We start from the raw sequence: 13383 nt of genomic DNA on the forward strand, positions 1-13383 counted from the left end.
AAAGTGATAAAAATAACATGGACTAATTAACTTTGTAACGAGAGAGAGAGAAAAAAACAACTGTCACTCTCTGGTGTTACTGCCAAACTTGAGCGGCTTCTGGTTAAAGAATTCAAGCTGCTGAACTGGGTAATAAGACACCTTTTTTAGGTGCTACTTTCTAAATCGTGCAACGACGAGCAATATTTGCTTTAGAATAACAGCCTGAAAATCTACACGTGCCTCATCTCCAGGGATGTATTTACAATCTGAGGCCGGAGTATAAAAATGCTCAGATATCTGTGGAGGGCTTGTTGCTACAAACCGGCTGTTCGTAATGAATATACTGTGTAAAACGCTTCGAACAGTTGTCAGCCCCAAGACACCCCCTACCCCGCCCAGTAGCACATGGCACGCAGTGGTGCCCTGCTCCCCTCTCCGATGCCTCCTACCTCCAGGTGGACTCTGGGCGCAGGGGCTGAGGGCAGGTGGTGGGCTCCTCTCTCATTGCGGGCGGCGCAGCATTACTTGCAGTGCCGGAGTTTATCCCAGCTCGGAGCCTCCTCAACCATTCAAAGTGCTCCCGCTTACAAGCACCGGCTCTGCTCTGGTTCTGCATTCCTGGGAGCCCTCAGGCCTGCAGCTGCTCAGAAGGTACCCCCTGGCGGCAGCCGAAGGACGCGCAGCTGTGCACGGCAAAGAGAGCATTGAGACCCTTCGTTACCTGTCTCCTGAGTCCAGATTTTACAGATATTTTTCGTTTCATAAAACACGAACATGTTTACATTTCGTTTCAGGGCAATCCGGCACGCACAGGTCTCAAAACAGCACCTAGTGGCTCCATTTCAAAAGCATGCCCCCAGTCTCCCGATGGTGTCACGGTGTCACCCCATGCGATGGTGTCACCCGGTGCGGTCCGCACCCCCCGCACCCACCTAGTGACGCCACTGTGCCTATCACAGAAAATGCTGTCAAATATCTGCTTTCTGGAGCTATATTTTGACAGAAGAATCAATTCGAGATAGCTAAAATTGTTTTATATTTCTCCCGCACAATGTTAGTAATTAATGCAGCACTATGTTCATTTTGACCTGCAAATGTTTGTGTGCATGTGTTTAAATAGCCGTAATCTAAAACTAGACAATATGTGTTGTCAGGGTTCATGTGAGGAGGAGCCCTCCTTCAGCCCCGTGACAGACCTTCACGACCGTCTGTCTCCCAGTGAGAGGTGCGCGCCCGTCCAGCAGGGGTTAACCCACCCGAACTCCTCTCCCCTACAGGAACGCCCTCTTAGAGACGTGAACCAATGGGAAGACACATGGGACCATAGAAGGGCGGACTCGACAGCCCAGGAGGCGGTTGCGGAAGACGCCTGGAAGGAGGAAGACGGAGAACCGAAGACCGAGAACGACTACTGGAAGGATCAGCGTGCGAAGACAGCGGAACCGGGACCCGGAGAGGACGGTGACGGCGACGATCCCATCCTGGTCGAGGGAGACGACGCGGTGGCGGAACCGGAGTCCTGGTCGGAAGAGTGGTGGACGCCCCCGGAGGATACTTGCACGCCGCCGTAACTCAGGAGAGTTACGGCTTCTGCGGTATGTGGTACAGGGCAGAGGGTCACAAGTGGTGGTGGGAGGGAGCTACGGCCATTTCCGTGTTTTGTTTCGTAGGTGGGGAAAGGGGAGCACCGAGGGACATATGTCTAAGGAATAATAAGCGCTATCCTCTCGAACCCTCAGATTGGGCAAACCGGGGTAACCAGCCATATATTATTGCAAATACTTGTCACCTGAAGCAAGGGACGAGGTTGTGTCTGTAAATACATTTTTGCTAGATCGTTTCTTTTCTTTTCTTATCAAAGACCTACACAACCCGAACCATCACCCAAACCTACCCCTCACCTCCTTATCCTGAGCACTGGGTGTGTCCACCTCTTCTTTTCCCCTGGGAGACGGTAGTGAGTAGAAACCCCTAGACAGAAATACTTACCGCCTGTTGTCTCTTCTCTTCTATGATACCCGGGGAACGTGAACACCAGTCACCTGGAGAAGACCCATCGACAGACGAGCCTCAGGCATCCTTCACGAATCACCCTTCACGAAGCCTACCTATGTTTACCCTTTAAGTATTTCATCTGTGTCTCTAATAAATACGCCATCATAGATTCACGCATAAGATCTCCTCGATTCTTTTTCCGCCCTTCCCTCTCACAGTTCATTACTGGAAACAAAGGATTATTCAACGGGGAGGTTCAAGTCTCAATCACACCTTGGTATTTGAGTTGGTCTAAGAATTCTTTGAATTGTCTCTTTGCATTGTGTTTTATAGGGTACTGTCTCTGAGGATTTGGAGTAAATTTTAATGGGATTTTGTAGTGGGTAGACTCTATGTCCCACCCTACATGGTTGCAGTATAATGCCGGGGCTAGTGCCCATACCTGCACGTATGAATGTTGTAATGATTCTGGAACCAGGTCAGCAAAAGCAGGCAAAATTACGCTTTCCCTCTTTGGGCAATCTATCACAAACTCAGGCGGCCAATCTTTTTCTGCTAGCAGTATGTCATATCCATATTTTAAGTTCTCCGAAAAGAGACCTTTAACATTTCTCGAGATGTCCCCCTATATTTGAAATGTAATTTCGTACAATCAATGCGGGACACTAACTCTGGTATCAGGTGTTTCCACGACATGTGCTCATTCAATACTGCTGTCACCAGAAAATTCTTCAGGTTCTTGTGAGCTATTGTTACTTTTGCCGCACTGCCTAGTATTGTCAGAGCCCATTCCCTGTTCAGAAGTGAGTCCTCAGTAACCTAGGCATTTCTAATTATTAACCAGCTACTGTTTTCTTTTTGAATTGAGGTTGTGTTTTATGTTGCTCTTCCTAATTGATAATATAATCTGAAGTGCGTTGTGCTTCCGTAATTGTCTTTGGTCAATCTTCTTGATTTGTTCTGATCGGCCATCTGTCTCCGAGTTTTTTGATGAACCCTGGAAGGAACAAAGGAAAGTGTATCAGTGTCCTGATACCTATCAGGTTTTTGAATGCTATCACAAATCCTAAGGTTGTACCTCTTTTTAGAGGACTCCTGTTGGGGAGACCCACCCCTTGATCATGGATTCTTTTCCAAATTATTATTTTTAACATTTTTGTTTTCCCATTTCTTTTCAGAAGAAGTGGATGCTTGCTTTGAGTTGTCTTTGTCCGGACTACCTGCCATTTGCGGTTTCCCCGCTTTGATTCCCAAATGAACTCTACCTAATTCAGCATACGTTTCTTTCATAATGTTTGGTAAGTCTTGCTCTCTATTTCTAGGTACTATTTCCCCTAGGCTGCTGTGTGTGGCCACTGCTGCCTCCCCCTTTATGTTGCTCAGCATTACTGCCGAGACTTGAGCAAAATCACCCAACAATTTCAATCCCAAGTCCAGGGCAGGTCCTGCCTCGTACTCATTCTGTATTTGTTTCAGTACTTCTGGAACAACTGCTAAGGAAGGAGTAGCATATATTCAGACGTAAACGGCAGCAAAGAATTTTCCCCATGTGGTACAATCCTCAATTGAGGGACCCATCCCCATTGGAAAGCAAATGGTTAGTATTCTATGTTTTTCCTGTGGACCCGTATGGGAATTACTGCTTCCAGCTGTACAATGTTTGTGCTATCCAGAATGGAATTTGCTCCTGCTTGGAGGGAATTGTCCCTATTACTGATTTTAGTGTCTGCAGGTTAGTTGTAGGTGTGGTCTGATGCGGAACAGCTGGTGCATTTCTCACAGGTTGGACTGTTAATGTTTCTTTTAATATTCCTCAAGATATGCATTCAGTTTTATTGGTGTTTTTATAGTATTTTATGATGACGTTTCTCAGTATAAATAATGATGTAATTCATATTGCTCTACTGTGCTGCTACTGTAAAATTGCTCTTGTATTAATAATGATGTAATTTCATCGCTCTACTGTGCTGCTATTGGAATGGACCATGAAGGAGAATTTGTAATGTTCTATATCTTATTTGTAATCATGTTTGTAAGTGTCTTGTTTTATAAAGTTAATTTGTTATTAATGTTCGCATGACGCACTGGACAATGTGTCTGTGTAGCCAGACAATGTCTTTGTATATTTTAAGAACTTCATTCCCTGATAGTCTATCTCGGGATGTGGAGTGTATGTCGATAAGACCGGCCAGGTCACTCCTTGTATGCTGAGCAGACCGAGTCTCATGATGGATCTTGTGTGTGGGAGGGCGCCTTTAAACCAACTTTTATGCTGCTGGTAAGTTAATGGGACTTCAATCTCTTCATATGGAATGTATTCATCTGATGGTTCAACTACAATTTATGTGTTAAACAATTCAGTCACCGGATCTGCAGGTGGGAAGTGAACCTTAAGTAATTTGCTAAAATGTACCTAGCCTAACCATTGAAATGTAGGTGTATATGTGTATTGATATGTGTATCTGCAGCCAAGAAACCCCTAGGGATAAACTGGCCCCCCATCTGATGGTTTAGAATGAAGGACCCTGTCTCTGCGTCAAGGATGACAACCTGCAAGGGATATCAGACCACTGTGTGTCAAAGACTCAGCATGCAGGACCCTGTTTCATCTTGGAAAAAATTCTCCTCTAATTTGTAGGGGGGAGTGAGTGAGTGAGTCTTTTATACTAAAGTGGTCACTCCAGGTTTTCTTTTTAGAATCAATGTGTTTTTAAAACAATCATGGATGTTTTCCAAACAATCATAAATGTTTTGAAAACAATCACCAATGCTTTTCTAAACAAGTGCGATAATGCACAGCTTGCTGTTGGTCAAGGATGAAAAAGAAGTGGTGACCCTTATACAGAATAAATCTGCTGTGCCTCGGGACGTGTTTATGGACATCAGGTACAGGGATTCAGATAGAAGACTAAGAGCCTGGTGTTAAAAAGCAAGCTATAAGGTAAAAGGTCACCTGTTTAGAATTGTTATAGTTGTGTGGATGGGATAATGTATTTAACTCAAGGTATACATGCTGGGACTATCCTAAAAGACATGACAGAGGAATTCAAATATATGGAAGCCATGCTACTGCAGAACCAGTGTCTGAATTTTACACTGCTATGTTGAACTTATATTTACAATGGTTTGCCAAGTCTTCAGCTTTCGTTCAATAGATGTAATTTTGACTGCTAACCAGGTCCCCATTGCCAGACCTCTTTCCCAAAACGGTGCCATTGCTCCACAATTGTGTAACTGCAACAAATGATGGACGGAATGCTGGATGATACAAACACTCTCCCCCAGTCAAGAGATCTGAGTTAAATCTATTGTTCATTTGCCCACTACGCCACCCCAGTTTGGACCCAGCCATATGCCAATCAGTCTTGACCCTGTGCCTCATGGGAACAGTCCAGACTGAACTGCCAAACCAGGTCCTCCCTGGATGGGATAAAAGAATCCTGGGACCAGTTTCAGGGTATGTCACCCTTAGTCTGTGGAAATATGGATTTTTCTGATCAGTTATGTCCCCTATCTTGGACCCCAACGGTTTCATGTATAAATCACAAGTACATGTATGTTCCCTCCAGTTCCAGTTATGAAGACGCAAATACATGTGCGTCCACCGTTAACATGTCCTCTTTCAGATCCGCCATGAATGGGCTGAACGTTGAATCTGAAGCTACACCAATCTTGCCCGCCATGTCCGTATTCCCAGTAAAAGGGGAATTATGTATAAGAAAGAATGGCTCCATACACAGGGGCCATAGTAAATGCACCACTGTAATAAAATTCAGTGATCAAGGCAAGTCTACATTTAGAGCTTCTCGTCATTCCTACTTTATATGTGGCCAGACCGCATATATACGCCTACCTCTAGATTGGGATGGTACCTGTTACATAGCATTCCTCCTACCACCTGTTTTCCTAGCTCCTCCTGATTATCATAGAAATACTCATTTAGTACACAATAGACAGCAGAGAGATCTCCCAATTGTCGATTACACTGAAACAGCATGGGAAAAATACACAGATTTCAATAAAGGTTTCTTTCCCTATATAGGTACAGTTACCAATAGTAAGCTGATACGTAGATTAACCAGAACCCTTGAAGCAGTAGTGAACGAAACTATTTCCGCCTTAGGCAATTTAACAGAAGAGCAGTCTGCTATGCGGATTGTTGTGCTTCAAAATCGTCTTGTTCTTGACGTTATCCTGGCCGATAGGGGCGGAGCTTGTAGGGTCATCAAATCAAGCTGTTGCATTTTTCATACCAGAAAATTCGCCATCTGTATATAAAGCCATAACTCGCCTTCATAAGATTGTAAGCCAGATACACCAGAATCCAGGCACCTGGACTTGGTCCGGTTGGTTTTGGAGTGTATTATCTACCTTTGGATGGAGGGTCCTATCCTTCCTAGGTATTGGCTTTCTCATACTATTCAGTTGCTGCTTATGCCTACAATGTGGACCAGCGATTTGTGGTCTGTGTGCCACATCGTGTATTCCATCACCAAGATTTCGTTCTTCCCAGAAGAAAAAAGAAGAACAAATGATGCTATATAAACAGATCAATGGATTGATGAAGATTGATATCTCTTGACGGGCAAGTAGGGGACAAGGAGGGAATGTGGAAATATGGATTTTTCTGATCAGTTATGTCCCCTGTCTTGGACCCCAACGGTTTCATGTATAAATCACAAGTACATGTATGTTCCCTCCAGTTCCAGTTATGAAGACGCAAATACATGTGCGTCCACCGTTAACATGTCCTCTTTCAGATCCGCCATGAATGGGCCGGATATTCCATTCCTAAGTACGAAAGGCCACCGGCTTTATATGGTTCACTTATGCTATTTTTCAGTCCAGGCGAGTAGGCCCTGATTCTGCCATCAAGCTTTTCATGCCTCAGAACGCTCTGAAAGCTACAGCTACGTATCCTTGGCCTTGCACACTTGGGCCTCAGCCAAAGGGGCCCTGTCACAAGGTACTGAGACAGTATTGAGCACGGTTATCTGCTTACTCTTACTGAAACCACATTCTTGCCTGGTGAAGGAGGAATGAACGCGCCCATCTGCAAGGAGGGAGCCCAGCCCTACTGTCTCTCTTTGTGAGATTGCAAAGCTCACGTCAGTAAAAAGCCCATAGCCCCCATGTAAGGCTTCTGCAGTAAATGAAGTAAATGAAGAAATAGATGCCACATCGGCTCTTGGTGATGAGCAACCTATGTCACAAATCAGTCCCTGCTCCAGACATCGGATATCAGATAATACAAGATGTGCTGGTCGTCTTGACACTGAAGGCCTCACTAACTGAAGGCCTCACTTCCAGACTTGTTCGGTTGCATAGCAACCCTCCCCACGTCAGTTACACGTCATGCTCGAGTTGAGCACAAGTAAGGCAAAGTTCCAGTACAATTCCAGCAGATCACGCAACCCCCTCTAGGTATCCACCCACACATGACAAATTACCCATTATCATCAAGTGGACGCCCACATGGACGCCCACCTTCACGCCTACTTACACGCCCACATGCTCTTATCTCATTCTCTCTTGCTCTTTTGCTTACGTACAATTGAGAAATGTATATATACTGTACTCTGTGAATAATGTTTTGAGAATATTGAGAATACTTTTGAGCCCCTTTCCAGATCCAATTTTGGTGATGGAAATATTCTCCCTTTGACTCGAGTTATTGGAATAAATCCCTTTATGAACCTGATACCACAGACTCAGCCTCTTGCTTATGCATGATCTTATTGATATTCTGAAATACATAGAGCGTAATATTTTATTTACCACATAATGGCGCCCGAACAGTTTAATCTCTTTCCCCACACGCCGGAGATGAAGGTCCAGTTTTGCCCCCTTCCACAGCCGTGATGGACTTCAAGCGCGCACGTCGTGGGTCTTCCCGCCAACTCCCTCAGGCCAACGAAGGGGACAGACTGCGACCAGGCATCCATACGAGGCGGTGAGGAACGCAGATTGTCCTACCCAGAGCCCACCTGCGAGAGAGCTGTGTCCGAGGTATACAGAGGCCCACCAGATTCCGAAGTTCCGAAGTATCCAGGTCACGAGTCGAGTCCAGTCCAGTCCAGTCCGGTCCAGTCCAGTCCAGTTCAGTTCCGAGGCCTTCCGTTCCGAGCTACCCGGTGAGTACCATTGCCGGGGAGGCGTTCTGACGTGCACATAGGTTGTGCCGGTCAAGACGGGTTTGGGTACACAAATCCGGTCTGCACTGTTTCAGCAGTGTATCTGTACTGTTTAGCAGTATATCTAGTATGTCTAGTGTATAATTCAGAATCACCTAGTTAGTGTTCACAATGGCCATCATTGTTGTTCGTTAAATGTTAAATGTTAAATGTTTTAAATACGTTCTACATATTGTGGTGTGAATGACTGTTCATTATTGTGTTTTATGGTATTAAACGTGTTCAAAATTAGGTATCAGATCAGATCAGTTCTCAATATGCCGCTCTTTTCGAAATTAAGACAGATCACAACTCAAAAAGGGGTACTCGAAGAAGCTGTTCCCATTCAACCTAGGGACACTCCAGGGTACTTTATGTATCATAAGCATGGCCTAGATGCCGTATTATTTCTTGATTTATGGGTGAACTACACCAAGGATTTACCAGGAAGTCAGAGGTGGCCCGCAGTTGGGACATGGGATGCAGATTGCATCATGAGAGTGGAAGAAGAATTATGGAAAAAGATAGCCAGACAGTAACAGACAGATGCCATTGAATTATGGCGTAAAAGCCCGAGAAAACGTGTTAGTTGAGGAAGGTATACGAGTAAAAGCAGAACAAGTAGATGGACAACGAAACACTCTTATGAAAGAGAAAATGTAGACCAGCTTGGAAGGATGCCATTGAGTTTTGGCGCAAGGAGTCACATAGTAGGTCAGAGTAAGTGTTTCACGAAGCAGAGAGGAGTAGACTGGAGTCTGGAAAAGCCAAGGAACAGATGTTACAGGAGTAATTGGAGTAGGTAAAATGAGCGCAGGCTGACAGAGAAAGAAATACTGACGTTGCTGGTATTTATCCCGTCCTTTCAGAGGACCTAGCAAGAGTGGCCCCAGTAGAAAGACCAGTTAGAGTGCCACCGCAAGTACCACGATACATATAATAATGATATAGTAGCCCAAAGGTTCTTGAGCCACCCACCAAATGAACAGCGCATAGCTGGTGTTTACATGGTCCAACATTTGACTACGTTGTCAATAGGAAATTGAGAGGGGTGTAGCTAGAGAAGGAGCAACACCTGTGATTTGATGACACCCCTAATGTACAAAGTGTTAATGAAAAATAATTAGTGAAAAGTTTAGCTTGAGAAAAATTGTGGGTATTTCGAATTTACAAAATTGTTCCAGAATCCAGGTTTGTGTTCTTGGTGGTCCAGTGAGCCAATGTGCTGGGTCAAGTCGGTAAGATTATGACCCCCTGAGTGCAAATTGTATGTAAAAATAATTTTTCAATTGAGCGAATTATTGCAGTTTTTATGGAATTGAGTAGTCTTTTTGTCTTTGACAGCTTCAGAGTGAGGAGAAGGTGGGGGCTGTGTAGAGCAGTATGTGATACAGAAATCGGAGACAGATTCTGACCTTGTAGCCAGCGTAGGTGGGGGCCGGTGAGAGGAGCAGAACAGAGGCACTGCTTAGAAAGCTTCTCTGACATCGCATCTGTGTAATGCCTGCAGCCGGAACAACAAAAAAGTTGGCTGGCAGCCCAGGCTCAGGCCGCGCTGAGGGGCTATTTTTAACTTCTCTGATAAGACAGGGCAGCTGAGAAATGTAAGTCGAGAAAGATTCCCTTGTTCTATTCTGTGCAAAACGAGTGCCCCGAGGAAATGTCTATGGAGAAGATTTGTTTTATTTTTTAGCAAATGTTATATTGCTTCTGGCCAGAAAGTAAAATGTTGCTCTTGCTTGGAATTTTAAGGGCTATGTGCCTATATAAAAACGATTTTCAAATTCAGACATTTTTGAATTGTGGCCACAAGCTGCCACCAGTTGCATTGGATAAATGATCCAGTGGTTAAAAGTCTGTAAGGAGAGATGAGAGGTGCGTCTTCGTCTGGGACATTAGGGTACATTGTGTTGACGAAGATGCATAGCTCATTTTTATAAAAGAAAACAAACAGGTTCGTGTGTTCTTCGTTTTTGATTATTATTGCTGATTCTGTTTTTATAAAAGAAAACAAACAGGTTTGTGTGTTCTTCGTTTTTGATTATTATTGCTGATTCTGTGTGTCAGACTTGACACGGTGATTTCAGATGGGGGTGAATAGGGCAGGTAAATCAATTATTGATTAAAAGCCTGACAAATTAAGCAGGCCAGAATGTTCGCCTCTGAGCTGTAGGTACTGTAATTGCGCATCGCTGCTCATTTATATATGTTAGTGCAATTGTCTATGCTTTCTGTGCTTGGTATACTGATGGCTTGGCATATGTATTTTATATATGTTTTGTTTTTGTGTTGTATTGACCAGTCTGTTTAGCGTTTAATACCAAGTTCTCCTGTGCAAGTACAGAGATAGTCGTGACGACGGCGATCTTTGCACAGCGCTTGGCTGGAACTTGTTCACAATTACTAAATTTCACAGACGTGATATTACCTTTATCATGCTGTCAAAATAGCAGACAACACGTTATCAGTGTATGTCTAATTGGTGTTGGAGATGAATGAAATAAAAGGAAAAATTATGCAAGACTAAAATATTTTTCACATGACTGCCTTTCTCTTATAGACAGGCAGCCTCGGTCATATGTTTCCAGATTGGACATTAAGGAACACTTATGATCTGTGCACTCGCATCTTAACTCTTGAAAGGCCTGTTTTAAATAAGGACTGCCACCACAGAGTGACAAATGAGGCTCGGTATTTAGGGTAATGAGAAAATATCTGACAGGATTTCCTTTTTAAAGTTTGCTTTAGTAAGCTCATTCTTGTAAGTGGTGGCCCCAAAAGTTGACTTGTTTTTAAATTAGGCTATTTATTGTATAGGTGGAAATTATTGCAAAATGACTGATTTCTTTAGCAGATAAATTATTAATTATCAACATTAACAACTGTTCTTAAACTTGGTTTTCCGAATATTTAGGTAATTTAGCATTCCTATTAGGGCCTACTAGCATTAATATTGACTTCAGGTTGGTGTAGGTTCATGTAATAAGGACATTTGCATATGAGATGTCATTTGGCCAGCTTATGAGCTAACACAATGAGGTTTGTACATTAATTTGAAGGATTTCTCGCCGTTTCAAATACGCTGTGTATCTCCTATAATTTTGCTTACGCCCAGTAGCTACACACAGGGATTAATAGTGTTGACAAGACACAGGGTTTGATAGTGTTTGACAGCAGTGAAATCTGTTTCAGATTTCCTCCTGTCAAAAAGGGGGGGAAGGAGGAGAATATTGGCTTTCTGCTGGCCCCTGAGGAGGTTCGCTTCCCGCTAGCCCCTTAAGAAATTAAGCCCCTTAGAAATAAGCCCCCTTAGAAATTAAGTCGAGGAAATAGGTATGGTGCTTTCCCCTTTTTCTCATGTTTTATTGTGATCTTTCAGGGGAATTAGTTGTGGGCACCGGAACGTATTCAATTGATTTCTGGTTTTTCCCAGCCCAAGACACAAAAAGACTAAAGTCCTCAAGAACACACTGTGGCATTTGAAGAATTAAAGAGAGCTTTATGTCAAGCACCAGTTTTAGCAAACCCTGATTACAACAAATCGTTTATGCTTTTTGTGACAGAGCGGGATGGAACAGCACTATCTGTCCTAACACAAGATCATGCAGGAAAACACGAGCCCTGTGCTTATTTTTCTAGTACATTAGACCCAGTAGCACAGGCTTTGCCTGCGTGCCAAAAATCAGTTGCAGCAACGGCCTTAGCCATAAGACAAAGCGACTTGATAGTGCTGGGCCACCCTCTGACAGTACAAGTACCACGCGCAGTAGAGGTTCTCTTGAACCGGACACAAACACAACACCTGACTGTAGCTAGACTGACAGGCTATGAGCCAACGTTATTTCAACCACACATAGAGATCAGACGATGCAACATACTGAATCCTGCTACCCTTTTGCCCTCCAGTACAGAAAGCGTTTCACCACACGACTGTGTTGAAGTAATACATACCGTGACTAAACCAAGACAAGACTTGACAGACGTTGCACTCCCAGACCCCGACCTAACACTATAAGTTGACGGCTCATGCATGAGGACAGGGGCGGGAGAATTAGTGGCAGCATATGCAGTGACTACTGATACTGTAATAATAGAGACTAAAAGAATAGACATATTGTCAGCACAAGCAGCAGAGCTCATCGCCCTGACACAAGCGTGCATAAGAGCTAAGCACCTGAGAGTAAACATTTACACCGATTCTCTGGCGAGAAAGAGGTTTCTTGACCTCTCATGGGGCCAAGATACAGCATGGCCCCCATATTCAAGCCCTACTGGAAGCAATACATTTACCAACAGCCATAGCTATCCTAAAATGTAAAGCACATACTAGAGCCACAGATACCATTTCCCAAGGCAATGATCTGGCAGACCGAACAGCTAAACAGACAGCTCAGACCCCACTAGACATGACAAAGTTACAGGTTCAATAAGTGTCCAAAGCCATGACAGTTAGGGATCCTTCCAAGGATGTACAAGACATACAGACACATGCTACTGTAGACGAATTAAAGAAATGGTCGGAACAAGGAGGGGTACTGACAGATCAGGTTTGGATGAATAAGGGCAAATCCACATGGTTTCTTCCTGATTCTATGGTACAAGTGATTATAAATACCGCACATAGTCCTGCACACTTAGGAGAGAAAGCAATGATAGATAGCTTACAGAATATATGGTTCAACAAGCACCTGCGTGCAGCAGCGAAACAAAAGGTCAGAACATGTATGATCTGTTGCCAATTCAATCCAGGTAAAGGCATTCCGATGGAACAAGGTGGATTCCATCCACCTGACCACCCTTTTGAAGCGCTCCAAATGGATTATATCCAAATAAACAGATGTAGAGGTTACAAATATGTCCTGGTACTAATGAAGCAGGTGTCCCTTCTGTTAGGGTATACCTGGAAATTCCATTGTGTGCGACATCCTGAAGCAGCAGGCCTTGTAGAAAGACATAAACAGACATTAAAAATTTGCGCAGACAAAGGTGTAGATTGGATGGTAGCCCTGCCGGTTGCCCTCTTTTACATGCGAATGGTAGCTCATTCTAGAACAGGCTTATCTCCCTATGAAGTGGTCTTTGGTAGACCACCAAATATGTGGGCACTCCAATGCCTAAAAGATTACTGATGCTGACAGATTACCTGGCTTCCTTGATGTCTGCACTACTCTCTTGTTGTTCGCAGGTTGCTGCCGCCTTCCCTGACAACACCCAGGTCAAAGAATACTCCATC

The sequence above is a fragment of the Triturus cristatus genome, chromosome 7 (assembly GCF_964204655.1).
Source record: "Triturus cristatus chromosome 7, aTriCri1.1, whole genome shotgun sequence".
NCBI classification, from domain to species: Eukaryota; Metazoa; Chordata; class Amphibia; order Caudata; family Salamandridae; genus Triturus; species Triturus cristatus.